The sequence below is a fragment of the Pezoporus flaviventris genome, unplaced genomic scaffold (genome assembly GCF_033815535.1).
Source record: "Pezoporus flaviventris isolate CSIRO_AGI_PZ_B2104156 unplaced genomic scaffold, CSIRO_AGI_Pfla_v1 ptg000029l, whole genome shotgun sequence".
Lineage (NCBI taxonomy): Eukaryota > Metazoa > Chordata > Aves > Psittaciformes > Psittacidae > Pezoporus > Pezoporus flaviventris.
Window position 1 is genome coordinate 13,752,695 of NW_026892577.1, and position 26,317 is coordinate 13,779,011.

The 26,317-nt window shown below is 37.9% G+C and overlaps 1 long non-coding RNA gene across 1 annotated transcript in view; it reads right to left on the reverse strand.

Moving 5' to 3' along the window:
- The window catches only part of LOC133272236 (uncharacterized), a 346,583-nt gene extending 321,276 nt beyond the window's left edge, over positions 1–25,307 (reverse strand). Inside the window, exon 1 of the long non-coding RNA XR_009744376.1 lies at positions 25,298–25,307. This is a non-coding gene — a long non-coding RNA (uncharacterized LOC133272236). The remainder of the gene's footprint in view (positions 1–25,297) is intronic.
- Positions 25,308–26,317: the final 1,010 nt, after the last annotated feature.

Genomic DNA, 26,317 nt, shown 5'->3' on the forward strand with positions numbered 1-26,317 from the left:
CCTATTAATGGTTTTCTGGAAAAGGGAGCATGTAGTTTGAATTCATATTTGGTCAGATGACAAGTGTGTCTTGTAAGGCACAAAAATCTTTACAAAATGGAGAGAAGCCATGATAAATAGGTTTTTCTTCCTCAAAGAAAAATAACTGCATTTTTATAACTTCTGAAATGCAGCTAAAAATTATAAGATGGTAAACATTTCTGCAGATGACTTCAGACACCTGGTTTTGAACTACAGAACCACCTGTGCCGTGTTAAACATGAGAGGAAGGAAGTACAGTATACATGGTAAAAAGTACAGGGTGAGGCAATGTGATGTATCCCTTAGGTCAAACAAGAGGCTGTTTGTAAATGACCCTTCTGAGGCAGGCATATGACTTCCCAAGACTGGAGCATTCTACAAAGGGTTGCATAAATAGCAGTTGTTCACAGCAAGGGTTATACTATATGGCTATTAGAGTGAATAGAAACAACTCACTTCTTGCCAATGACAGGAAATAAGGTCAAGCAAAGATAACAGGTCTTTGAATTAGAGGTTTTCAAAATATTAGTCTTATGCCTTCAGTACGGAGTTGAATGAGTGGTTCTCTTTAGAATGTCCTGCTTTTAAAACTCTGGGACATTTAAAACCGAGCGTATGAAACAGCAATCATTAGGTTTTATGCCTGCCTTGCTCAACTGCACTTGCTGTAGAAGGCAGTACAATTAATAACGCAGCCAATCTGAATGTAAATAATTTTAAAACGCATCTAAGGGCTTTTGGAGATGTTTTGTTTAATCTGGATATTTTCTCTCAAATGAGGGAGACGAAATTCTGAAGTACGCTGATGCTGTAATAGCACTGCTAAACAACTGACTGACTTGAGAAAATAAGTATTTGTGTATCAGCATATTGTTTACTACTAATCTTTAATATCTGTATTCCTGAGGTCCTGCAATAGTTCTCCTTTTCCATATTTCCTTAATGGATTAACTACATAATCCATTTCCAGAGTGAGTGGAAAGCCTCGGCTTTCTTCTTTGGCATTTGACAAAGGAAAATTGATGTTTTCCTGTTACATGTTGCTGAATGTGCCTTATAAGTCATCATTCACAACCAGTCATCACCATGTTTTAGAATTCAAGAATTTAATATCAAAATTTGTTAGGAAAATAATTTTATAGGGATTCCTAGAAGTTCAGTCTGAACTACTTTCCTCTTATCTCATGTCTTCAATCTTACAAGGTATTTTTCCCTGTAATTGATTTCAAAGTGTAAAGCAATTGGATCTGTGATAGGTATATGAAATTAAATCAGAGGCATAAACCTGGGATAATTAAACTCTTACATATACATACCATGTGCACTAATCACACAATAAGGGAACCTATATAAACTCATTCCATACTAGGGTAAATTCAATAGAATTAATTCAAAATTAGAGGATTTTCAGTGATAGTGAGGATACATGCAAAACGTGAAAAAATACCCCACCTTTTTTGAATAGACCCCCTAGTAAACTAGCATATTCCATTCTACAAAATATTAATTTTGTATTAATATTTTGTAGTAAAAATCAGAAATGAAAAAAATAATTAAATGCCAAATTATTTCTTAAAACAGATATACAGCAGTAAGAATTTTTACCTCTATTATGTACACATTTCATGTTTAGAAGGTGTGTAATTTAATTTTGCACATTATTTCAGTAAAATTCAAATCACTGCTAGCTAAATATTTTCTAACTAGTTAGTAATTTCATGTAGCATGAACAGATAAACTATGCATTTTTTCTAGTGTTTGTGTATGCGTTTGTGTTTCAAGTCAAATGCATGAGGAACAATGGATAAGGTAATTTTTTTTAGAAGGCAGTAGAAAGTCTTGTCTTTCATTTAACAAGAAAGGGTAAAAAATCTTGATGGTCATTAACATGTGTTAGGTGAGCTAGAAAAAAAAGATTCAACATCCTTTCACATTATCCCTTAATCATAGGCAATTTCCTTGATGCAGGAGTTTCATACCTTTCAGAGAGATGTCAAAATGACCCAGCTAAGTAGATCAGCTGCAAGACAAGGGAAGAAAAAAGTTCACACGTTTGTGTTCCTTTTGTAATGCTGCAGCTCTTTCTTTAAAATGGCAAAAAGCATATTTCCACTTGGGGTTTTGCATTTAAGTGAAAAAAATTTCTCCTTTTATATTTTATGCTTTGTTCAGTAATAAAATGCCAGTGATGTTAATTAGAGAAATATTTTTATTACACGAGCAAAGTATTTGATTCTGGTAAAAATGTGGGGTTTAGACAGAAGACATACTAAATATTAAAATACAGTTATGAAAAAGGTGTCTACATGATGTATTCTTCAGTCTACAGAGTGGTATACATTCTATAATGAGATCTGTAATAAGGAATAAATGCCAGAAATAATTCAATTCAATTCCAGCTACATTTTAAAGATTGTTGTTTTGAAACCATGATAAGACAAGGCAATGTAGTTAAAAACATTTCCTTTGCTATCATACATCTCTTTAAATGGTGGGAAACAAAGGAAGGTAGTAGCTCTCATCAGCTATATCACATCAAAAATCTAATTCAAATCTGAATTGTAGACTGGCTACACAGGAAGGGACAGACTGACTTCCTAAAACATAGAAACTATTCCAAGCTCATAGCTCTAATTGCTTCACAAAACTGAAGATAAAACCTGCCTGCTGTCAAAATTTCTTCCAATTAATTTTTTACATATTCTAGTACATGGTTTTGGGAAGGTAGAATTGAGGGGGGGAAGAGACGGGAGGGAGGGGAAAAGGAGTTTGTTATATACTTTGAATCCTGTCAAATCTAACCAGATTACAGTTCAGCTTTGATTGCTCTATGCTCTTCATTTTAGCCATGTTAGTGACAGGACGCTTTTTGAAGACTACAGAAAGGCAGTGGTGTGTTGAACGTGGTCTTCTGAGCAGCATAGCAAAAAAATCTGCTTCTCATCCATTTCCAACAATGAACAGTTCATTCACAAGTGAAAAGGAGAAAGACTGGTGTTAACCAGTAAGTCCAAGAGAAAAAGAAGAAAACAACTCATGGTCATCTCCCCCCCCTTGAAAAGTTTGAGCTGGTTGGTCTCATATCATTTCTGAAGAGCTTCTCTATCCCATATAAGCCTAAAGTACATTTAACAGTACATTCATGTCAGTCTAGGTGTGCTGGAGGAGGAAACCTATTCCTTTTCTGTAATTTCTCAAAGTTGCCTCTAAAGTTTTGAAACCACTCATGCAGCAGCTGCTATTCAACACTCAAGTTATGTTCAGATATCACCAGGGAGAGTTATCAACTTTCCACAAGGCACACATGCATCCAAACATGCAGTAGCAATCACAACAGGCTACGCTGCTTCTCCTTCTGCGCTGGGAAGGTGTTTCTTAGCCCTATTTCCTCACAGAAATCTCCAGGTCTCCAATTTCTTTTGGCCTACTGAGAAAGTGGGAGAGGGAAAGAAATAATTTCTTTTTGCACAATGATTAGTTATTGTTTATTTTTGACAGTCCTTGTGTTGTTTAGAACAATGCTGTAAATGATGTGTGTTCTCCCCATTCTAATTTTGAATGGAAAGTTTTTCTGCGTTTTCCTTTAAACAGTGTTGATAGTATGTGCTAGTTCTTTGTGGTTTTATATTTATGAAAAATTATCTGTCTCACTGGTCTTTTCTTCTACTCTTCATTAACTTAAACGATTGTGTTTTTCTATCATATATTCTGAGTTCCCTGAAGTAAATCTCTAAGTGGTAATTGATCTTCCTTCTTTCTTGGATCTTTAACTTTAATTTAAATAAATTAAGGAATGGTGCCATGTTTCCTTTTATCTGTTCTCTTGTTACTCCTTATTTTTTTAAAAGATTTTACCCAGAGCTCACCGATCCTGTTAACTCTTTTATTTGTGTCATTCTGGCACAAAGGGTGGCTTTTCTCCAGGGTTTGGATAATTTTTTTGGTACCTGTCTAAAGTTAAATATTTTTATAGGTTCTTGAGAGATTTGCAGCTCCTCAATGTTTGCCATCTGTACCCAGAGGAGATGTATTAATTCAGTGAGCATGGCTGTGCTTCTGTACTATGACTTTGTAGAACTCAATAATTCTTTTGCAATTTTCATTTGCAAACTACTAAGAAGGTTCCTGAGCAGCACCATTTGAGATGTATTTTAAAATTGATCTGTCCTGTGTGTAGTCACTGTGAATGTAATACCTGAATACTGCAGTCTGAATGCATTTTCTTTGCATTTTGGTGAGAAAAATGTTACTAATCCCATTTCATGTATGGTTCAGCATACTTCACTTTGTAAAAACCACAGTCTTCTGACATACTTCAGCACAGATTTTCAACTGCTCATGTTCTAAGTACTAGATTTTTAGTGTGGTTACTAGGCTTTATGATTGGTTTCAAACTCAGCCTTTTAAAGGAAAACTCTTTAAAGACATAGGATTCTACACAGTCTGAAATTCCTGAGGTTTTGGATGAAAAATGCTCATGAATTGTTGTACAAATTTGAGTCCTTTTGCTTTGTGGTATTTTCTATCATCTACGCAGGTGCAGGGCTTTACACGTACGGACTTTGTCTATTGTAGTGACATGCAAAAATATTAATATTGTATCTGAGGTGCCTGCTGAGCATTTCCGACACTTACCCTGGGAGGGGCACACATGTTAGTAATGATATCTCCAGCTGCTGCTAAATAAATCATAATGCCATCTTAAAAACATTGACAAAATAGAACCAGATTCCATGCTGAAAGCTGGCCAGTCTTTCATATGAATGTCTTTCACAGAAATTCCTGGGCACCTGTTATAAGACTTACTCTTCACTTTTAATTAAAAGATATCCATAAGTATTTTTATTAAATACCAAAGCATACGTGGTCATCTCTTTTTATCTTTTGTTCCTTTTCCATAGAGTGTAAAATCATCTGCCATGCATTGTACTCTGTGCAAGGCTTGTGGTTTTGAAGGTCATGCTGAAATGGGGAACCTGCAGGATGAAAAATCAATGTACATCTCTAAAACTATGTGTTTCGTATTGGAATACGAAAATTTGCTGCTATCAAGCGCAGGCACTTTTATTTTATTTTGAGCTGTTCTCTAAAAATTAAAACAATCCTGGTATCATTTTCTGCTGGAGAAGCGTATTAGTTTTTATATTATATACTCATTATATTATAATTACATTATAATGAGTATATCGGTATATTATTATATACTGATTTATTATATATATAATACATATTATATATTATTATAATATAGTATAATATAATATATATTATAATTATATTATAATTAGTATATCAGAGAAAAAGTATTACACATGTTTTAATAGTAAGGAATGAAAACATACATGGGATAGGACTTTTAAGTAACTGAATGGTACTTCCATATTTTTCTCCTAAAGGTTCTCAACTGAAACCAAATTCCTCAAATTTGAAGGTTGCTCTATTGTTTTTCTGGTTTCCTGTTCTATGATGAATAGATAGGCTTCTACCTTCCTATGTAGGTTGGTCTTGTAATGTTTTTGCACTTTGTGATCTTTTCATCTGTATTACCAGAGTTTTGTTTTCTCTGAGGCAAACTGCACAGTTCCAAATTTACCACCAGCCTAGAGCATTCAGATTTACTGGTAACTCTTCATAAAGCCTTCTCCATGTTCCTTCAGTACTTTGCTTTCATGGGGGCTAAGAAAACCCGAAAACCTTTTTAATAGTCTCTTTCAGAATGACTTTGGGACAATTTTCTCCTGTGTATATGTAAGCCCTGCAGACCACAATCTACTTCCAACACAGGTTTTCAAGTAGTTATGTCTTTTGCTCCTGTTATATGGTGTCCTTTGGAAAGGTATTTTCATATTGTTTTAGACTAATACTGTAATACCAGAGTAATCATAGTTGTCTAAGGTACGTGAAATGAGTGAGAATCTTAGGGCATGAAGACTATGTATGCCAAACTTTTTAAAACTTTAAACTGAAGTGTCCTTTAGAGAGAGAATTAGGAAGCTGAAAGCTAAGAGTAAATTTTAAATGCCAGCTAAACAAGCTTCATAGCCTTCACATGCAACAAAATGTTTGTATTACATGTATGCTTAAACCATTGGCTATTCTGCACAGTAGGGTGTATGTTCAGAGGCAGCCAATGCTTTTAGTATTAACCTACTATTTTCAGTGCATAACACTACTGTCATGCTGAAATTGTGTCATGTGAGAGCTATTAAAAGGTGGAATGTAAATTAGGGAAGCAATGCAGCACAATTGAATGTTGACCTCTTCTCCTTCCTGAAGGTAGCTGATTTGCAAAAGGCATTCATTTACCCATCAGGAGTTCATAAGGAACAGAGTACACTCGACCAGACAACATACTCTGGTGGAAATTAGCACATGCTTATATACATTTTGGTATCAGTCACCAGCCAGCTGTGACTAGTATGAGCGCTAGTATGAAATAATTCCAAAATATAACATCAGCTGTGTGCACAAGCAAGAAATACCCCAGAAAATCTTACATCTGTTAATTTAAGCTCTGCAAAAAACATTGCCAAACCACGAGGCCCTGCGTGCCTTTTGTTGAACTTGCTGTATTTATTGCCTAACACCTTGAAAAAACTGTTAAAACACTGTTTATGTTTATGCAGAGAGAATCCCTGAAATTGTGCCAAGTTCAATGTTAGCATGGTTTATAGACCATTCCCATGCCTTCAGGGCTAGAAAGTCTGCCCAAGGGCATAGGAAGGGTGTAATGTAGTTTGGAATGGCTTAGTATGATGAAGGATGAAATGTAATCACTGGATACTAGAAAATAATGAAGAATTTGGGATTAAAGACAGAATTTACAGAGTTTTTTCCTCTAGTTTAAATATAAGTAAAAGAATGACAACTTTTTCTTTTAAAGTTCTAAGGTTGTTCCTCTAACCTCGTACTTTAAGCCATTTTGCTTTTTGAATATTGCATCGGTAACCATCCATATTTTAGAAGTGTATTCTCTTCATCATCATTTTTTCTTTCAGTAAAGTACTCAACAGCCAACAGTTTAATTGGGAGCTCATTTAAAACACATTGATAGTGTAAAATAAAATGACTCTAGAGTTAAAATTTAATGGATAAACCACTGAGTCTATTAAAGCTGTTTCATATGATAAATACAAAAGGGGAGTAAAAACTGTCTGGGGTATTGTCATATACAAAGTACGCAAAACATCTCATCTGCTTTCTGGCATTAACCCAGCTGAGACTTAGCTACCATGTAAAAAACAGATTAAACTAACATCCATCAAGGTGAAAGATAATTATTGCTTGTGTCAGACAACACCTGTTTTTGCAGCATTCCTCAACTGAGTTAAACTAGAGACATGCTGAAACTTTCGACTGAATTTTACATTTGACAGTTGCCTGAAGCAATTGTGTCTGTGAAACACGTTCACCTCTTCCTTTGTTTACTTTTTGGGTAGACGAAAAATGTTAAATACTAAACAGAAAATTTTAAAATGAAGCAGAAAATCCAGCAGCAAAATATGTAGAGTCAATGATGGATGTCTATTGAAAAAATGTCAGTCTTTTGTGAAGTCTGCTTACAGATTTGTTGAAAACATTAATTTGAGAATGAATTCTGCTTATGTTACTCAAGTGAGTAATCCCATGTACTTCACTAGAAGTTTTTAAGGGTGAAAGTCATAGTCTCTAGCTAATGCCATAATGCACTCCTACTATCTTTAAGCAATGCTGCAGAGGTTGTAAGGCAAGATGTTCATGCTACTGCATAATCTGTATCCCTGGCACAAATTTCACAACAAAGTCCTGCTTCAGCAGTGCCACGATAGCTTAGAGCCCATGGATCAAATTGCATTCTGTTACATGAAAAGCAATGTTACATATGCATGCTATAGCTTTCATAGGTCTGTTCACAAAATGCTTTGGATTTTTTTCTGTTTTGTTTTGCAGGTAGAAAGGTACCATCCTAACAGTACCCCCTAGATCAGTTTGATTGAAGGAGATGTTGATTTAAAAGAGAGAAGGAAGTGCATGCAAGGTTTGGTGGACTACAAACTGCACATTGAGCCCAGAGGGAAGAAAATTGGGAAGGGATGCAAGTAATGGAGTACCAATCATCTCATTAAAGCAAAACTGCCAGCACATGGTAAACTATGGTAAACTGTGTTGAAAAAGTAAAACAAAAACCAAGAACCCTCTGCAAAAAATGTGCTTCCCAAGAGAAAAACACAGAGGTCTATAGAAGAGAATGAGCTGAGGTCACAGATGTGGTGTTTATTGGGGCAATAGATCCAGAGGCAGCACAGCATGCCTCATTGCAAAAGGAGGCAGCAGTTAACAGTGATTGGTACTGGCTGGTTTTAATGAGACACAACTTCTAAAGACTGCACACAGATTTGAAAACAAACATGATCAGATGGAGAGATGTGAAACAGATAAAATGGATAAGCTAAAGGCCTTAAATGAAAACGTAGTGCCACAAACAAATTAAGAGAATCAGTTGTACCAGTACAGATACAAGATGTAAGATCATATTGTGGGAATTCTTTGCAGAATGAATGACTGGACAGAGGAACTACTGGGGGTACCTCATCGATTCTTAAGTTTTATCTGAGAGCATATCAGGGCGGTATGGTCACAGCAAGGTCAGTGCTGACATCACCCACATAGAGGGTTTGAAGGGACTTCAATGCTACCTTTGGACAGCAGACCTTAGTCAGCAGAGTTATGTGCATAAATAAGTAACTGTACTCCTGGGAGAATTAAGAGAGTAGCAACAGGAACAAAACCAGTAGAGGGGACCACAATTTTGCTAAATTCAACAGGCATCTCACTAACAACTTAGTGGCCTGTATAGATCCCTGAGTTTTTGTTAAGATTGCAATACAAGAGCAGTATTCCTCTGTCTTGACAGAGGAATGACAGTCACAAAACAAGCATGAACATTAAATAAAAAGGATGCTCTGCAAAAATTATGATCTTACAATAGATGACAGAATGACCAAGAAAACATTTAATACTACTTTAGCAATATCACCTTGTTAATTTCCAGAAACTTCAGAGCAATGGATGGACAAAGAACCAAGTGTAATCTGACTTGTAAAGTAACCAGAGGCAGGAGTTAAGAGTGTGCAAACAGTAAGAGTGTGTCTGTGGAAAGTGTTTTAGAGATGATACCTCAACAGAGGATGAGGTCAGTGGAGAAAGTTGTCAATTATTTGAGCTGGAAATCTACATTGCTGGGAGCTGTATTAACAATACAGCTGGTACCAATTACATAAAAGCAGTACAGGAAATACCAGAAAGTGAAGATAAAAAAATGTCCTTTGGTTTAAATGTATGAAAAATACATCTTTGTAGTTACAGTGATAACCATCCTAGTGCATTTCTTTACATCTCCCCTGATGTACTTATCCTGTGCTTTAGAATAATGGGCTTAGAGCATGACTAAGTTACATCTAACCTAACTAAGTAAAAGGTGTAATTGGTGATTAGAGAAATGCAATGAAATCAGTGGGAGGAGCCAAATAGCTGCTATCTGATGTTTTTCAGAGTTTTATTTTTCAGGCAAATCTGAGTACAGACCTAACATACATTCTTTCAAATTCTAGCCCTAAAAAACATTGCTATGGTTATTAAACATAATAGTCTTTGCCCTGGAGTTTATAGCCTAGAATCGTTTGAGTGCCAAGTCTATATTTCTACCTGTGTTAACACTTTAACCTTTCATATTGTCCAAAAATGGTTCAAAACCAGTAGAGAAAAAACAAATGCCCAGGGCAATATCCAATCTGAAGAACAAATCATTGTGATAAGCTACCAAAGAGATGATCACAGCTGGAGTCTGGTTCAAGGAACTGGTACACAGGCTGTGTATATCAGTTAATTCCCATATAACAGACCCTCACCCATCCGACTGCATGACACCACATACTTGGGTTGGTATCAGTGTTGACCATGGCACTATATCTTGCAGATTCTTCCTCATCCATGACCTCCAGATACCTATACAGCTAAAGCCTTTTTATGAAACTCTTACTCACTTATATTTCTGTTTCTAACACATCTTTTGGCCCAGTTTTCACAAATGCAGTTCATCTCCGTTCATTTCTGTTCAGAAAGATAGCTAAAAAAATTGTTTTCCTAGATGGTTATTTCACTTACCTCTGTCTTACATTTATTCTCTCCACAGTCCAAGTCAACAGAAGTAATTTGTCTTTTAAGGAGTTTCATAGCCTATATGAGTTTCTCATTCAGCATCTAAAGGTCGACTCCTATTTTTAATCTGATAATGATGCCGGTGTCTATTTTCCACTTGTTACATTTTCAAAAGAGCACCATAGTGCTTTCATCCATATATTTGGCAGAAGCTCCATTAAGAACTTCTAAAGAAGTGCAACCTATTTGTCTTCATTGCCCTTAGATACAATGCCTACAAAAAAATTGCCAAGAGCAAGCTGCTGGGGTCCTGAGATGCCTGCTCCTGAAGCTGCTGAGTATTGTTCTGGTGTTCTGTTGTAAAGCTCTGCTGTAATTTGTTCTCTTTTATTTGATAGCAGAGCTCTTTGGGGACTTTTTCTGCTCTGCGTTTATGCAACATTGCTAGGACCTGTAGTGATGGCAACAGAACAATTAATAACACTGTGTAAAAATTATGTCTTCCAGAGGCTGGAGTTATTTGCTGCTACCCTGTGGCTTATGAAATAGCTACATGCAACAGCCCATAAATGGAAGACTTCACTTTTGCATGACCACTGGCTGGCTATCTTGAATTGTCCTGTACACCTGACCTTCCTTCAGCACCAAGGGATATTCTGTGTGATTAAAGATTTCGTATCTAAACACAGACTTTTCAAAAGCACATGGCATTTGCTGCAGAGTTCCAAACACTGTACTCTGCACAGTATGTATTTACTACACTGCTTCTGCTTACTCCAGAATCAATAAAACTGGCCACAGCCAATTTCAGCGGCACTGCTTGCTTCTAAACTTCCTCCCTTCAAATCTCTTAAAAATGCATGCATCAGTATAACAGTCTAACAAGCCATTTAGGAGCTGATTTGATTGATGCTTCTGTAATAGGTTGCCAGTACAAGTCTTACAACAAATTAGAAAGAAATGGGAGAGCAGGGGCAGACACAGAGGCACACACAGGGTCTACAGAGCAAGGGTCAGCTTCCAAAGTCTCCAGGTTCAGTGTTTCAGTTGGATGATGGGTTTGATATACTGTTCTGAACCTCCTAGAAGAAAGCCAGGGGGATCTGAAGGATTAAACATATATTGGTCATCCGCACCTGTCATTGTAAGGTAACAGCAGCCTCGGGGGTGCTGGCAGCAGAATCTTTCCTATCCATTATTCCAGACGCCAGAGATACCTTTCTTCCTGGATCACAAAATGGGTGCCAACAGCTACTCCTCTAGTGGAAGTGTTCAAGGTCAGGTTGTATGGGACTTTGAGGCAGCCTGGTCTAGTGGAAGGTGTCCCTGCCTGTGGCAGGGAGGTTGTAACTTGATGAGCTTTGAGGTCCCTTCCAGCCCAAACCATCCTGTGATTCTATGATCTCTTAAAAAGTTCAGAGGTTTCATTCATAGCGCATCTAGGATGTGACTTTAGATTCTTCATGAAGAATATACAGAACTAATCAAGCAATGATTGAGGTGATTATTTTTCAGATCTCTGATAACTCCAGTAGTGGATACAGACTGTTACTGTTTTAGATCAGGTCCTTACACGGATTTCAGGAGGGTGTTGCCCTTCAGATGGTGAGCCAGAGACTCACTGTCAGCTAGCTCCCCTATTTTAGGACTCTGCAGAACACGGGTCCTGAATTGCAAATAAGTATATTTAAAGCCAGCCTCAGCCATCACCCTGGCTAAGGCAGAGGGATGGATCGAAACTGCAGGTGCCGCAAGCTTTTCCGGGCAGCGCTGCTGCACACCCCGCGGAGCCGGCTGCCTGCCTCGGGGACCGGCGCTTCCGAGCAGCCCCTCAGAGGCGGCGCCTCGCCTGTGAGACGCCGGTTCGGGTAGGGGGTCCCGTTCTCCGGCTGCCAAGGCGGCTGTGCTGTCTTCTCCCCGCTCGGTCCTGGGCTGCCTTCCCTTTCCCTGTGGGCAGCCGGCCGCCCCGGCTGCCGGCGCAGTCGATGCCTGACTGCGCGACGGACCTGAGATGGGTGCCCTCTCGTGTGAAAGCCTCGCGGGTCTGGTGCCTTTTTGCAACTGATGTAATAAGAAACCGGGACTGTTAACGGCAGGTACAAGGCGTCCCTTTGTCCAGCTGGTTGAAATCAAGTGGGTCTGCAGCTGGCGCTAGGTGCCAGCTGAAGGTCTTCCCCAATGTCATTTGCGTCTGTATAACCTGTTAATTGCGTGATCAGAAGCTGAGTGAGACGCCCCAGAGGGTACAGCTTACTTAATTTGCTGTGAAGAAGCCTCTGGTAGGTGCCACATGCTGATACCTGGGTTGCGCACATCTGACGGGCAAATCGCGCCTCCCAAACCGCAGCGTGAGCGAGCCGGCCGCGTGGGGGAGAGGCTCAGACGCCAGCCGGTCCATCCACGTCTGGCCAAGGGTGCTGGCTGTGAGGCCAGGGGCTATTCCTCTTCCCCTTCCCTCCCCCCCCCCTTTATTTAAATGCAGCAGGATAGATATTTCCTTTTCTTGTTCCTGCAAAATGCTCTCCTCTTGGGTGAACAGAAAGCAGGGCAGGTATCCTGGAAGTAAAGCTTGCCAAGAAACGGACCGGAAGAGTTAGGAATAGAGCTATGTCAGTAGGCTTTAGAGTTAAATGGTAAATTTGGAAGAGTCAGTTGGGAAATAAAATAATCCCAACTGTCTGTTAAATTGCTTTAGGTTTTTTTTAATCCTCGAATCTTCCTGTCATAGTTCAGTTGAATAAAAACATATCTATGACTTAGTAAGCTGCATCAGAGAGGTGATACTAACTGTAATATTGTTCATTGTTATTACAGATGCTCTCTGTAGGCAATCACTGGCTTGTTATTTATTTTTTTTTTTTCCTCTGTTTTGGATAGAAGGACTAGTAGTGAGTGACTCCAGTCTTACAGGCTGCTGAAATATGGGTTCTTGTGCGGTCCAATTATTGCCACAGGGAATTTAGGGGACTGAACAGTTGAAGGGTTTTATCACCCATTTGTTGATACTGCAAGGCTCATTTGAACTTTATGTAGTATGCGGGCAGCACTTCTAATGTGGTCAGAAATTATTGTTCATATATGCTGGCGAGTTATTAAACTGATTGTGAACTTGAAGTACAGGACATACTGCAGGGTTTTAAAATTTATTTTAAAAGCCTCAAAATATTTCCCTAATTTTGTTTGATTGATAGATCTAAAATTGATAATGCATGAATCGAGACTGCTGTGGAATTCTTGGTGATATTAAGAAGGGATCACAGAAATCACATGCAAGCAAGCTGAGATTTAGGGTCTGTGAAGAGCATCAGCCTATGAATCGCAAATGCACCGTGTTTTCCGATTTATTTAAGAACTTTTTCTGGTATATGTCAGGAATGCAGGTGACAAACTTTTTCCTTTTGGAAAAGAAAAAAAAGATTTAAACTTCTCCATAATAAAGAGAACCCAGCCTAAACATAAAAATGAAAAAGCAGTGCAGGGAGCCAAGTGAATTCATGTGTGCAGGGCACTTTTTTTTTTAAACTAACTTTATCTGTGAACTCCCAGCCCTGGAGCCTATTTGAAATAAGATAGGAAGCTGCAGTCTTGTCACAAATGCAGCTACAACTTGTCCTGGGGAAGCCTTCGTAATGGGGTCAGGTAAAGTTCAATGAACTACCAAACCAGCACTATTTCAGAAATGCTAAGGTGATCTTTCCACTGATCTCTCCACTCTCTCTGCCTGTTATTAAACTGGTAGTTTTTACAACATCAATAAAGAACTTTCCTACCCAACTGCCCCAGACAAAAGCCTGAAAGCTAGGTTTAAACTATGAAAACTTTGTGTTAGGTTCATTTAGATTGTTTTGCTGTGTCAAATACTCACTTGAGTTCAAAAGTTCAGATGAACCATGAACTTTGTCATTTCACAGCAGGCAGTTCTACAAATATAATCCGAAAGCGAAAAAACATGCGATATTTAAGGTACGTTTGTTGTGCTGTGTGAAATATGCGTGGAGTTTTGTGCTTGTAAAGTTTCGCTTGATTTAAAGAAACTTTAAACTATTTAAAAGGTGAAAAAAAACCTAAACACAATTAAGTCAAATAATTCCTTGATCCCTGACCTTTTAGGCTTTCAAACCAACACATATTCAGTGACTAATCATTACTGCACAAACTAAACCCAGCTAATCTTCTTAATAAATTGTGAAGTCTTCTATGTCTCATGGTTTCAGTGATGGCTTTTCTCCCCTTCTGGAACATTGCAGAATATCAAAACAAATGGGTCATGGCTTTATGTATTTGTTTAAAGTTGGAATCTATGTAATCTCATGATATAGTTTTGAGCTGAGCAGGTTTTAAAAGCCTATGGGAAGTGTAAGACTTAATGAAAAATCAGTACAATTTTCACCTACTTATTAGATAATAAAAAATGTTTGAGCAAAACCAGTTTCTGCAATACTATTTTTTTAAATGTAGAAACTGAAGAGCCTGTAATAAATTCAGCTTCTTTTCCATGAAAATGAATTCCTTATGCCTCTTCTCTCCTTCCTCCTAGTAGATCTGGAGACTTGATCTATCAGGAAGAAGCAGCATTTCTTTTTCAGACTTAAATTTGAAATTGGAATCAACAACTCATTTAAGGTTGTTGTCTCTGGCTGTTTATAAATTGTAATTCAGGGCTCCCCAGAATTGCTGCATCTGTTTAAAAAACAAACAACAAACCCAACATGACATTATCTGAAATGTATTTTTTAGTGTCACATATAGTTTCTGGTTTTAAATTAGAAAGGGTTGAATTTTTGAACTTTTCCTTATGTTGTGTAAGAGCTGGGACCTTGGTTTGGGGTCTCATGTAATTACAACACTCTTGGAACTTCTCATTTAAAGGAAACATAAAATATTGTTTTTTGTTAAAATAGCTGTATTTTGTCTCTGTATGAGGCATGTGCTCTTTGCAGAAGGAGTCATTTAATTGTTTGAAATAATTAACTGTTAATCTTGCACTACTTGGCAAAGAACAGATAGGGAAGGAATTAGCAACCCTATTCTTTGTGACCAGCAAAGAGATGAGAATGAAGAAACGTCAGATTTGGTGGACATTTGCAGCAGGTCAAAATCTGTGCTGCTCAGCCCATAGTTGCAATTGAGATTGTGATAGAGCTTGTGATGTGAGTTGTGATGTTATTAGGATCACTGTCCTAACTCTTCCTTCTTTCTGAAGGCTTGAGTCAGCTAGATGGAAAAAATACACATTGTAAGAAAGAGTGCATTGTATGTCTTGTCTGAGTGTTGCAAGTGTTCCTTATCTTGTGCAGTCCTGCCCAAGTATCTTAACCAAATTAATGTATTCTAGGAGTTGGTGGTACTTAACTCATGAGACTACCTCTGCTGCAGCAAGCATGAGCTTTCTTCCTGCTTTTACACTACTGTGGGAAGAAGCTAGGAAAGCAAAAGTAGAATTTCCAGAATATGAGCAGTGTATTTCAGTGACAATAGCTTCCTATTAGTGCTGGCTGAAAGTGTTATATACCATATCAGTAGTCTGCAGCACGATCTATAGACCTTCTCTGACGATTTGGTTATAACCTAGTTTACCCAGGTACACGTAAGTGTTTTCTTACTCCTTTATGCTGCGTAAAAATCCCAGAGCAGTAAAAGAAGCTTTCAGAATTTTAGGTCTAGGTGAGGAAGGCTGTCTTCTGAGACCTCTCCTGTCTTCTCTTCCAGCACTTCTGGAAATAGGTTGGTGGTAGAAGAGTTACTCGAGATTAAAGCCATAGGCTACATCACGTCTGGAAAGCCTTCCATAAAGTCAGCAAGTGACCCTGGACACTGTGATGTAGCTTAGATTCAGAGATGGCTTTAAGCCAATTGGGCATTTTGTCCCTTTTCTGGGAGCTCTTTGTGAATCCATGTAGAGGTACAGCATATGTACAGTCTTCCTAAAGCACTGTATAACCTGTGAGCTGAAGAGAATTTCAGGGGTGGTGATTGGTTGTGGTTGGTTGGTTTGTTCTTGCAAGGCACAGTTTAGGCCAGAGTCCCCTGTAAATTTCAAACTTTAGATAGAGTTAACTAATGCTGAAGCGGCCCTTCATTGCTTCCAGTTGGTGAGGCTGGTCTAGCAGATGAAAATGTAGGAAGGACAGGTTGGTTTTCTCCTATTTTGAACTTGGCCAGTGGTTTTAAACATTATTTTCTCCTTCCTTTTGGGAGCATGCATTTTACTAAAGCATATTCTACTGAAACCAGGCTGCAGCACTATTAACGTTCATACACTACTTTTTGTTGCCTGTGTTAATCAACTTCACTGAGAAAAGAGAAGAGCATTATTTCTCTTCTTACAGATATCTGTTGCATAAATAGATGTTAGGGGTCTAATTCATTGTGGCAGGTCCTAACAGGTGAAAACTTCTAAATAGGTCTCTTGTTTTTAATCATCAGTTCTCCCAAAAGTACAGTGATTGCTATGAAGTGCATTTGATGTATTTTTGTTGTAATGGGAAAATCAAAATATTAATAAAAAAACAAGTGCAACTCATTTTAAAATTTTTGTTAGATGTTTCTTCCTACAGGTCATCTCAATTCTTTGTAGGTACAAATAGCAAAAAATGATAGGCACTGAGAGTCATTACTAAAGCTATGTTAAAAAGGTAAAACTCACCCAGTACCAAATCGTAAATTAGACTATATTAATCTCTTGTATTGACTGAAATTGAATAACACTGGTGATAAAAACAGTCCGTCCTTCTGTTCAGGCTGCTGTTCATTGGAGTGATCTAGTATGGAAGAAAGAAAGGCATAGGCTTTGTGTTGCTTGTGAATGTTTGAATTACTAGGTTTTTCTAAGTATTTATTACAATTTCTTGTTTGTTATAACTTTAACAAATACAACAAATCTGCTACATTTGTTATTTATTTATGATAATTGTATACATAATTCTACTTATGTTGATGTACTGACAATGTGTCAGCATAGAAAGCACATTGTCAGCTTCAAAAATGCTGGGTTTTATTGATTTAAGCACCAAAAATAGTGTCAGGTTTTCCAAAGCTTCTCGAGACTTCAGATGCTGACTGGGAAACCTGAAACAAAAAGTTGGTGTCTGCTATTAACCATTTGCACGTGTTTGGAGAAGAGAATTTTCAGTGGCATTTTTGCCTTTTGCAAGGTATGTAAGATCAAAAAATCATTGAGGTGATTTCAGAAATGTTCTTTTTAAACTAGACATAAAAAAGTTCAAAATATTTTTTAGATGACAATGGTGGAAAATTTGTCTGGTTTTCCCAAAGTGATTGAGCCATTACTAACTTAGTGCTTCTTGATCTTACCCATACAATGCAGTAGTGGCTTTGAACTTCTTTTTTGAATAGTATCCTTTAAGATTAAGTATTACAGAGTGACATTTTGACTACATAAATGTGTCATTAATTTGGTTAATTATTAGATTCACCAGTCTTCTGGGGGCTGACACGGTTTTTAAAATAAAGTCACTTAAAAGAAGGGCTGAACAGCAGAAAAGCTGCGACTGGCACTGACACCACAGAGAGACGGCTTGTGCACTAGTGCATGTGTTTACTGTGTTAACATAAAGCCCACCGAAGAGTGTAAGAACCTGATCCTCTGACTGCTCAGAAGTATGAAAATAATTCATTATTATTAGTGTATTCCCAGAAGGGAACAGGGAAGTGGTAAACTGCAGTCCCAGCTCTAAGTCAATGTTGTCAAGCCATGTACTAGTTTGGGGAAAAAAAGATGGTAGCTGCTATAGTTTCAGTTTTGCCACTGACTGACAGGACCAGTGAGATGTTTCTTCTAGTGACTTACCTAAGTCTTTCTGTCTTTAATTGCCTCTAAAAGGAGTGCTTAAATATATAGCAGCTTACTGTGAATGGCAAAGAAGCAGATGATGTTTGCCAATAGAAAGAGAATAAATGAGGATGTTCAGTTCTAATAGTTCCAACAAGAAGTTTGTCTTGGTTTTTTGTCTGGGATTGGGATTCTCAGGTGTTTGACATCCAGCTAAGGATACTGTCAAGAAAGAGCTTTGCTTTGAGCTCACAGAAAATTCCCATTTTCCTGTCAAAGGTGAGTCACTGACAGCAGGCTAACTATAAGTTAGCATCATTCCATGTTTCATATCCTCCTCCTTATATCAGTTACTTGGCCAAGTTGTAGTTCGCAAGTCTAATTCTTTGTATTGTTTGCTGCCTGCAAGAGCGTAGGATGCTTAGGTTCTCTGCACTGCCTTCTTTAGCCTTCAGCCAGCTATTCAGCTGCTACCCTCTTTTTCTCTATTCTTTTTTAAAATTGCTTTCACTATAACTGTTAAAAGTGTTTTATTTTAACATCAACTTTTTCTTGGCTACATTAAAGTGACAAATTGTCAGTACTGACTTCACAGCACATAAAAGTCTCTGTGCTACTGATAGGTTTCACCACAGTATTTTGGAAGTTTTACTACTGTAGGAAGCTGCCAGAGTGCATTTTGTACCCAGTGGACCTGTCTGATGCTACATGGTAAAGTGATGTTCCTTGCTGGTTTGTGCATATGCCACAGCTGCGTTGGCTTGTCCTGTGCCCTAGGAGGTTATCCCACCCACTAAAAACTCCAGAGGGTTAACTAATTCACTGTAATGACGATGCTGGTGCACCGTCAGGGCATCCACTGCTGCAGCTTTCTGATGGCTGGTTCTTTAAACTGAAGTCCTGCACGTGTTTCCTTTCTAATGTTTGAAGAAGCTTTACCAATGTCCTCAGGAGCTGCTTCTTTGGTCAGTTATATCAATGGACTTCCTGGTGGCGTGTTTCCAACTTGAACTGGACAGTGGCATTCACGCCACATTTTTGTAATTTGTTTTGGCGCTGTAAAGTCAGTCAAGAAAATAAGTTTCTTTGTTTAAACAGTTCACTGTGCAATCTGTCAATGGCTGTCTCAGATGCTAGCTCTTTCACTTGGTTCACAGTTCCTTACTGTCACTGACTGTTCAGCTTATGTTTTGCTTCAAGGAAATCTGACCTTTTCCAATTTTTTGTTTTTTTCTAAAATCATGAGTTCTTAGCTGGTGAATCTGAAAGTTTGTAGACATGTGATGACCTTAAAGGTCTTTTTCAATCTAAATGATTCTATGATTCTATGCTGGAGATCAGTATCTCTTCCAAATTCAAATGATGCTGTACATGCTTCTTTTGCAGTTTGGATTCTGTGTGCATCTAGAAGGTATTAATTCTTTAAAACTCATGTTTTGCTAGCAGTCTCATCTATTCACCTTCATATGAGCTTCACGTAAATATCAGTAAAGAGTGATTCTGTTACTTCATCTGTTCTGTTTGTATAGGAAATATACTTATTTTTCAAAACCACTGTATTTGAATGGAACGACTTTCTGTCATAAAACCATGTAGGAAGCACAGCTCAGGAGAGGCAGAACAGAGTAAATGTCATCTTTATTCTGACTTCAGGAGCTGGTTAGCTTCTCACAAATACACTTGGAGCAATCTTGCTTGAATGCTGGTGGGCTAGTGCATAGTCTAGGACAAGTGAAGTATCTGGGCTCAAGGCTCATCTTCTATATGGAAAGAAAGCACAGAGCTTTCTATCTCAGGCTTTCATAATGATGTTTTTATGGCAGCAGAAAAAGGACTTGCTGAGTTTTTTTTTCCTGATCTTTTATTGTATGAACAGCGTTTGGATCTGGAAAACATGCAACTTGGAGACCTGGCAGCACTGCTTCCTAGGAAATCTCATCTCTTTGTGCTGGTACTTCTGTGATGTGAGGGTTTTAGCAGATTTGTGAAGGATCATGATTCTTCAGATGGTCCAGTATTTAGAGCAGTGCAGTATTATTAAAGTTAGGATTATCCTATTGAAATTTAGTGAAAAGACTGGATTCCTGGGCAGGATAGAAACTGAGGGAAACAGGGATGACTGGTTAGAAAAGTGCAAGAGAAGAGAAGGGAAAGGTAAAATCAAGAGCTGTGAAATTGTTTGGCCTGAGAGGATGGATTCATCATATCTGTCAGTGTCATTTTCAAATAACAGTTCCCCTTTTAGATCATGCATCTGTGATCTCTGCTCTGAAAAATCTCCACTTGCATTCTTTCATCTTACAGCTGGAATATTGAATAAGTGACCTTTTCTGACTCAGAAACATTGTTGTCTCTGACCTCCTCAAATCATGGTTTCACCTTTGTTGCTGCCAGATGCCTGACTACCTTCTGTCTACCATGTCACTGTACCTCAATAACTGGCCTTCATTCCAAGCTGAGTCTTTCCTGTTGGTCTGTCACAGAGCTGCTTTTCTCACTACTTGCCTCTGAGATTGTTATAATTGACAGGCTTTTACCTTTTATTCCACTTTAGAAAAGCAGCTTCCATATGGAAAACACATTTTATTTGATGTTTGATTTATCCAGGAGCTGATCTTAGTCATAATAGCTGTTTCTCGTTCAGGGTTGCTGCTTTTCTTTCGTATTTTCCAGCTGGACTGTTTGAGGCATAGGAGTTTAAGTGACGTCCCAGACTATGAGTCAGTGCTGTGAATTTGGACTAGGACCCAGCATTGTAAAGACTTACAGTCTTCTCTGACCATCACTAGATCATGCAGCATCTCTGAAAGCCTTGGCTGTATGGAAAAATACCAGTTAGGAACATTGAGTTTGAATCTTTAATTCCCAGAATGTAGTTATTGAGCCTCGTTCAGATCACAATGAAAATATGTTTTTTTAAGTAAATAAACCATGTAACAGCTTTTTGGGTTTTGGCTTTGTCTCTTTCTATGCCCAGATAAGTAATGGCAAAAGGTTTTTTGTCAGCAACTAATGCTTGAAGCAAAACATGAAGGGGAAGAAATCTAGAAATGTTTGGCCTAACTGCGGCTATGATTTTGGACAGACTGACTCCTTTTGTACTTGCATGCACTTGCAGTTGGGTGCCTCTTCCATTTAATTTGAGTATACTGCTGTTTATAATCTGAGGTTCAAAACACCCTCTTTATTTTTCTCAAGGATGCCTTCTGGAGCAGTTAGGCCTCAGAGATCTTAGTTAAGACATTTTGTTTTTACAGCAGATCCATGGGGTAGTAGGGGCCCCCCGTTTTATAAAGTATGATAAAAGTTCAGGGAAGTTGGTGCAGGAGTTTAAGTTTGGGGCTCTGAGTCTGAGGTATTTAGACCTGATTTATCAGGGAAAAGAAATTATGTTGCTTATGCTTTAACGGATTGTGGCTATTACTTGCTGGTTTTTTCTTTTAAAGAAAGCTGAATACAGCAATCACTTTTTTGTGAGCAATATCTGTATTTCCATCAGACACAATTTCAAAGTTGATCCCACAGACACTTCTGTCACAGGTTTGGACTGATGGCATCTGTAGCTTGTTGTCTACTCAGCGAGGAAGTAATTAGGCTGCAGACATAAATTCTTTTGTTGAGGTCTGATCAAACCTCTTTCTGTTGTCTTTCCCCATCCACTGGCACCTCATAGTAGCCTCCAATCTGATTTTATACAAATGTGAAATAGTGGTTTCCCAGCCAAGTCTTAAATCCTTGTTCTTGAGAATTACAGCGCTAGGTATTATCATCTGAATGTATTGATGGGGCGAAGTTATTCTTATTCTCATTTTGTGGAGCAGTGGTACAGTTGCACTGAAGTTCTCCACATGAGTGTCCTAGCACAGATAAGAGGAATAGGAATGTTCAGATGAACGGTTGGAGAGTTGCAAAATTTTATAGGTTTTATATATTTTTTATATTATTTATATATTTTATATATATAATCATAAAACTTTATAATTTTTATAAGAAAATTATAAGCAGTTGAAAAGAAACTTTTATAATGCAAAATATTGGATAACCTTAGCTTTTGCTGAATCAGCTCTGAATAGAACAAAGCTGACAACACCTTCTTAGTTTGGCAAGAGCCACTGTTACATTATCAATATGGCCATCAGGCTGAATTCTGACGAAAACAAAACAAGACTCACAGGCTGCACTAATTTTGCTAGGTACCTGTGCTCTGACTTTATATTTCCTATTTTCTTTTGAATAACATACAGGCTGCTGGCTGATGCCTCCTCCTTTGTCACCTTATAGGTGATTAGGGCTAAATTAATTTTTAATCCTAGAATACTTAAATCTCTCATCAGCGCTTTGACTTACATATTTGTATTTACTATAAATCAAAGATAACAGCACTCCTGCTGATACACTGTGTAGTACTTTGCCAGATATTTAAAATACAGAAGCTCATCTAGCTTTGAAAGTACCTAAGTGTGATGGTGTCACACTGCTCTTCATCAGCTAAGCAGATTACTGGAGGTGAAACTATGTCAAATGATCTTCAGTATTTATAGCTTAGTACCAATGTTAATTTCCCTTCAGATTCTCTCTCCTAGGTAAATACAGCTGTAGCAGATCTGAGATGCTTCCACCACACACGCAACTTAACCAGCTGGTTAGGTTTTAATTTAAATTTGAATTTAAAATTCAAATAGTTTTGTAAGCCTCAATACAGGGGGCAATACAGATGTCACTCTCACTGGTGCTTCCTTAAGCATATTGGGTAAATAGGTTTAGGTCCAGTGCAGTATAAGGTTGCATTGAAAAAATGGGCACAGATGAAAAGGCATCCACATGCCATAAGATTCCAAGATAAATATTTCAAGGTTAGCAATTCTTATAAGATGTCTCTTCTTTGAAATTCAACCCTCCTGGAAATTCCTATTCTCATGAAAATTTCAACCAACTTCTAACAGGCTAGAACTGGAGCAGATCTGTCTGGCTTTGATTTTTAACTAGTGTCAAAGCTGTTGGTTCAGTATTGGACAGCTTCAAGGAGACACAGTTGCATAGCTGAAGTTAATTTTCTGCTGACAGGTGAATCGGGGCATTGCAGTTGAGATTCTAACTCCTCTTTAACAGATACAATCATGTACATACACAACTTTAAACTCATTTTGTTTATCAGTATATACTTATATACACAGAGTGAGGAAGAATTGCATGCTGTGGAGGTTGGGGGATGTTGGTTCAGTTTGGTTTTGTTTTGTTTAAGCTTGAATTTGAGCTCTGGAGCTAGGATTTTCCAAGAGGATATTGATCTTTGAGACATAGACACTTGTGAAATGGGGAACATCTGGTTAACATTGTCAATCTCCATTTGGAGAGTGCCAGGTAGTCAGACTTCATAGTGAAAAGAAAATATTTTGTTTTCAACATTGTCTGTTGTTTTTTTGCTTTTGAAACTTTCCTGCTATAGTGGAACAGGAACAATGTGCATTTTGTAAATATAACGAATGTGTTATGTAAGCAATGGTGTTTTGTTTTGATGTTTGGTTTTTGTTTGTTTGGGTTATTTTAGCTCTGCAACTGTGAAGTGGTTAGTTTTAATGCTAGCTCAGTCTGGAAAGTTGAGCTATGCTAAACAGCAAATTACAGTTCTGCTTACTTTATTGTGGAGCTACAGTATGCAAACTTGCAGTGTAAACTGTTGCATTCAAATGAGAGTAAATGAGGGCTAGGGAGGCTTGCCTGGTTTTTCACCTGCTGCAGTGAACTTCTGACTTCACAGAATTTGTATAAAGTCTAGAAAAGCGTTAAAGTTTAACAGCTACCGGTCTTTCATCAAATCATTTGTAACAACCAGTGCTTGGAATACCAGTTGCTCCCTTGGGTTTCATATATGGAACACAAGAATGTAATTTTACTTTTACTCTTTCCCGTTTTGCTTTCACTCCTATTTAATAAAAATTACCAAACGCTTTGTAACGTCTGCTTTGCAATGTACTTTGCCAGCCTCCCATAACTGTAGCCAGGCAAGAGAATGGAAATATTTACTTTTTTTCTTTCTTTTCATTTTTTTTTTTCCCTGCTTGGAACAGCCGTTTATATTGCCAATAGCACTTTACATTGACATTTCTTCTTTCTTCCACAGTACTTTAAAAATTGGGGAAATGGATCATTTTGCTCTTGATACAGAAATTAAAGTACATTTCAGTAAAAAACCCACTAAATGTTGCTATTGCCTTTGAATTTCCACTGTCCTATCTTTTCCTTCCAGAAACTCTGCTCTTGAGGCAAGTTGCTGAACACGGGAACAGGTATTTTGCACCAAAGGTGCTGTCTCATTATTGCAAGCAGTTAGTAATGTGAAAAAGAAAGGAAAAGCCCTTATCCTCACTTTTTTAGTAGTAGGTTTGTTTTTTACTGCAGTCATCATTCACCTTTTTTGTGTAAGGAAAATCCTTTGGAGGATTTCAGTAAAAACAAACTGCTTCCACAAATTTTGCTACTTGCAATAACTGGAAAGCTAAATTCAGCAAGTTTTGGTAGTTTTTTTCTTGGGGGAAGGGTAGCATACCTATATGTATAAGATCCCCTCTGAAGTGGGGGAAAGAAATCTGTGGGAAATCTGTTTTATCTTTATTGAATTTTCTTTTTACTCAGTTATGACATGGTGCACCAAGAATGGCTATTTCCCTCTTCCCACCCACCCCCCCAAATGAATTCTTCAACAAGTAGCAAATTATTTAAGATAAATGCCTACCGCTGTAGACAGCTGCCAGAATAGAAGTGAAAATAAACTGGTGAAAGGAAACTGCCCAGTTCATGGAAAGGGCAGCAACGATATAGTGCAGCAAGTCCATGACACTTCTGGATACACATGCTGAAAGACTTACCCTGGCTGGCCTGCTACAAATCTCCCACTAATTCATTAAGGGGAAACGCTCCTTGCAACATTTCACTCCTATTTTAACACCCTTTGTCTTTACCTTCCATACTCAGTGGGTTCATTCCTATGTCAAGTGAGCCTCAGTGAAACCAGTTTTTCATTCCTGATAGAGCATACTGTTTTGCTCCAGTAGAAAGATTAGATGGATGCTTTTACTGTAAGTATTTTAACAGTCTTTGGTATTTTTTCTAAGGTTTAGGGTCAAAAGAAGGATGTGATCATTGTGATCCAGTAAATAATGTAGAATAAAATAGTGTGAGTAGTGACAGAAACAGGGGGTGAATGTCGTCATGTTTTGCTGTAACTTTGAGAAAGTGCCCTGAAGAAACTATCATCCTCTAAATATAATGCAATTGGCAGTTTATTAAGATGGAAATAGAAAAACTGTATCCTGCTTGTTCTAATCCGGTTCAAATCTTTGAAATTACAGAATTAATTTATTTTCATTATCACAAGGGCCAATTTGCTGTAACTGTCTAGGGCGGAATCCCATTAACTTCACTCTGATTTTTTCTGACTGCTGACCATGGGATTTGACCCGTTTAAACAAAGACACTTGCCATTTATTTCAGCTAGTATTAAGTTACATCAAGTGTCTCTATTCCTCCTTATGTAATTTGACAACCCAAAAGAAAGTTGTAGCTGAGTCCTGGTTTAGTAATTTTGTATTTCTAAAACAGATCAGAGTGGTGGGCAAATGCTTGAATTTACACAATAGTTACTGAAATATGTTGGCAAAGAGCTGGGTTTAGGTAGCCTGAGTGTATCCCCAGAAGTTCAACTGTCATCTTTTGCTCATAATTCACAGTTTTATGAGCTTGGGCAGGTTGGGAGGGCAAAGTATGGTAACACCAGTCCTTCTAGTAATTTTCTTTTTCTTTTTTTTTTTTTTTTCTGAAGTGTAATAGCTGCATAAGGCACACTGGCAGTTGCTGCTACAACTAGAGCTGATTTGATTTTTCTAAACAGCAGTGCCTATCCCTGAGCATAGTTTGTGAGGAATGGTTCTGCTGTGGTTCTATCAAGAGAACGTTTCAGACTGGTTCTCTCAAGTGTGCAATTCAAGCAGCAGTCTGTTTTACATTACTGTGTCTCTGGCTACAGATTCCATTTCTTTTTTTTTCTTTCTTAAGTCTTCTTATTATTTCCCAGTCTATAAAATGGCTCATCATTGATGGCATTCTGTGGGGCCTCTGGATTTCATTCATAAACCTTTACAGTCTGATGGGATTTCCATGGCTGAGATGCATTCCATTATGCATATGCACACATACATACATGTGCACGCTGCAGTCTTATCTGTGTAAAAAGGAAACTCCTCTTTAGTGGAGGCATATAAATGAAATGTCATCTGACTGAAGAATGTTTGTACTGGGCCAAAGTGGGGCTGGATTTTCACATTGGTCCATAAGAAAGCTAATCTCTATGATATTTTGAAGTTTTGTTGC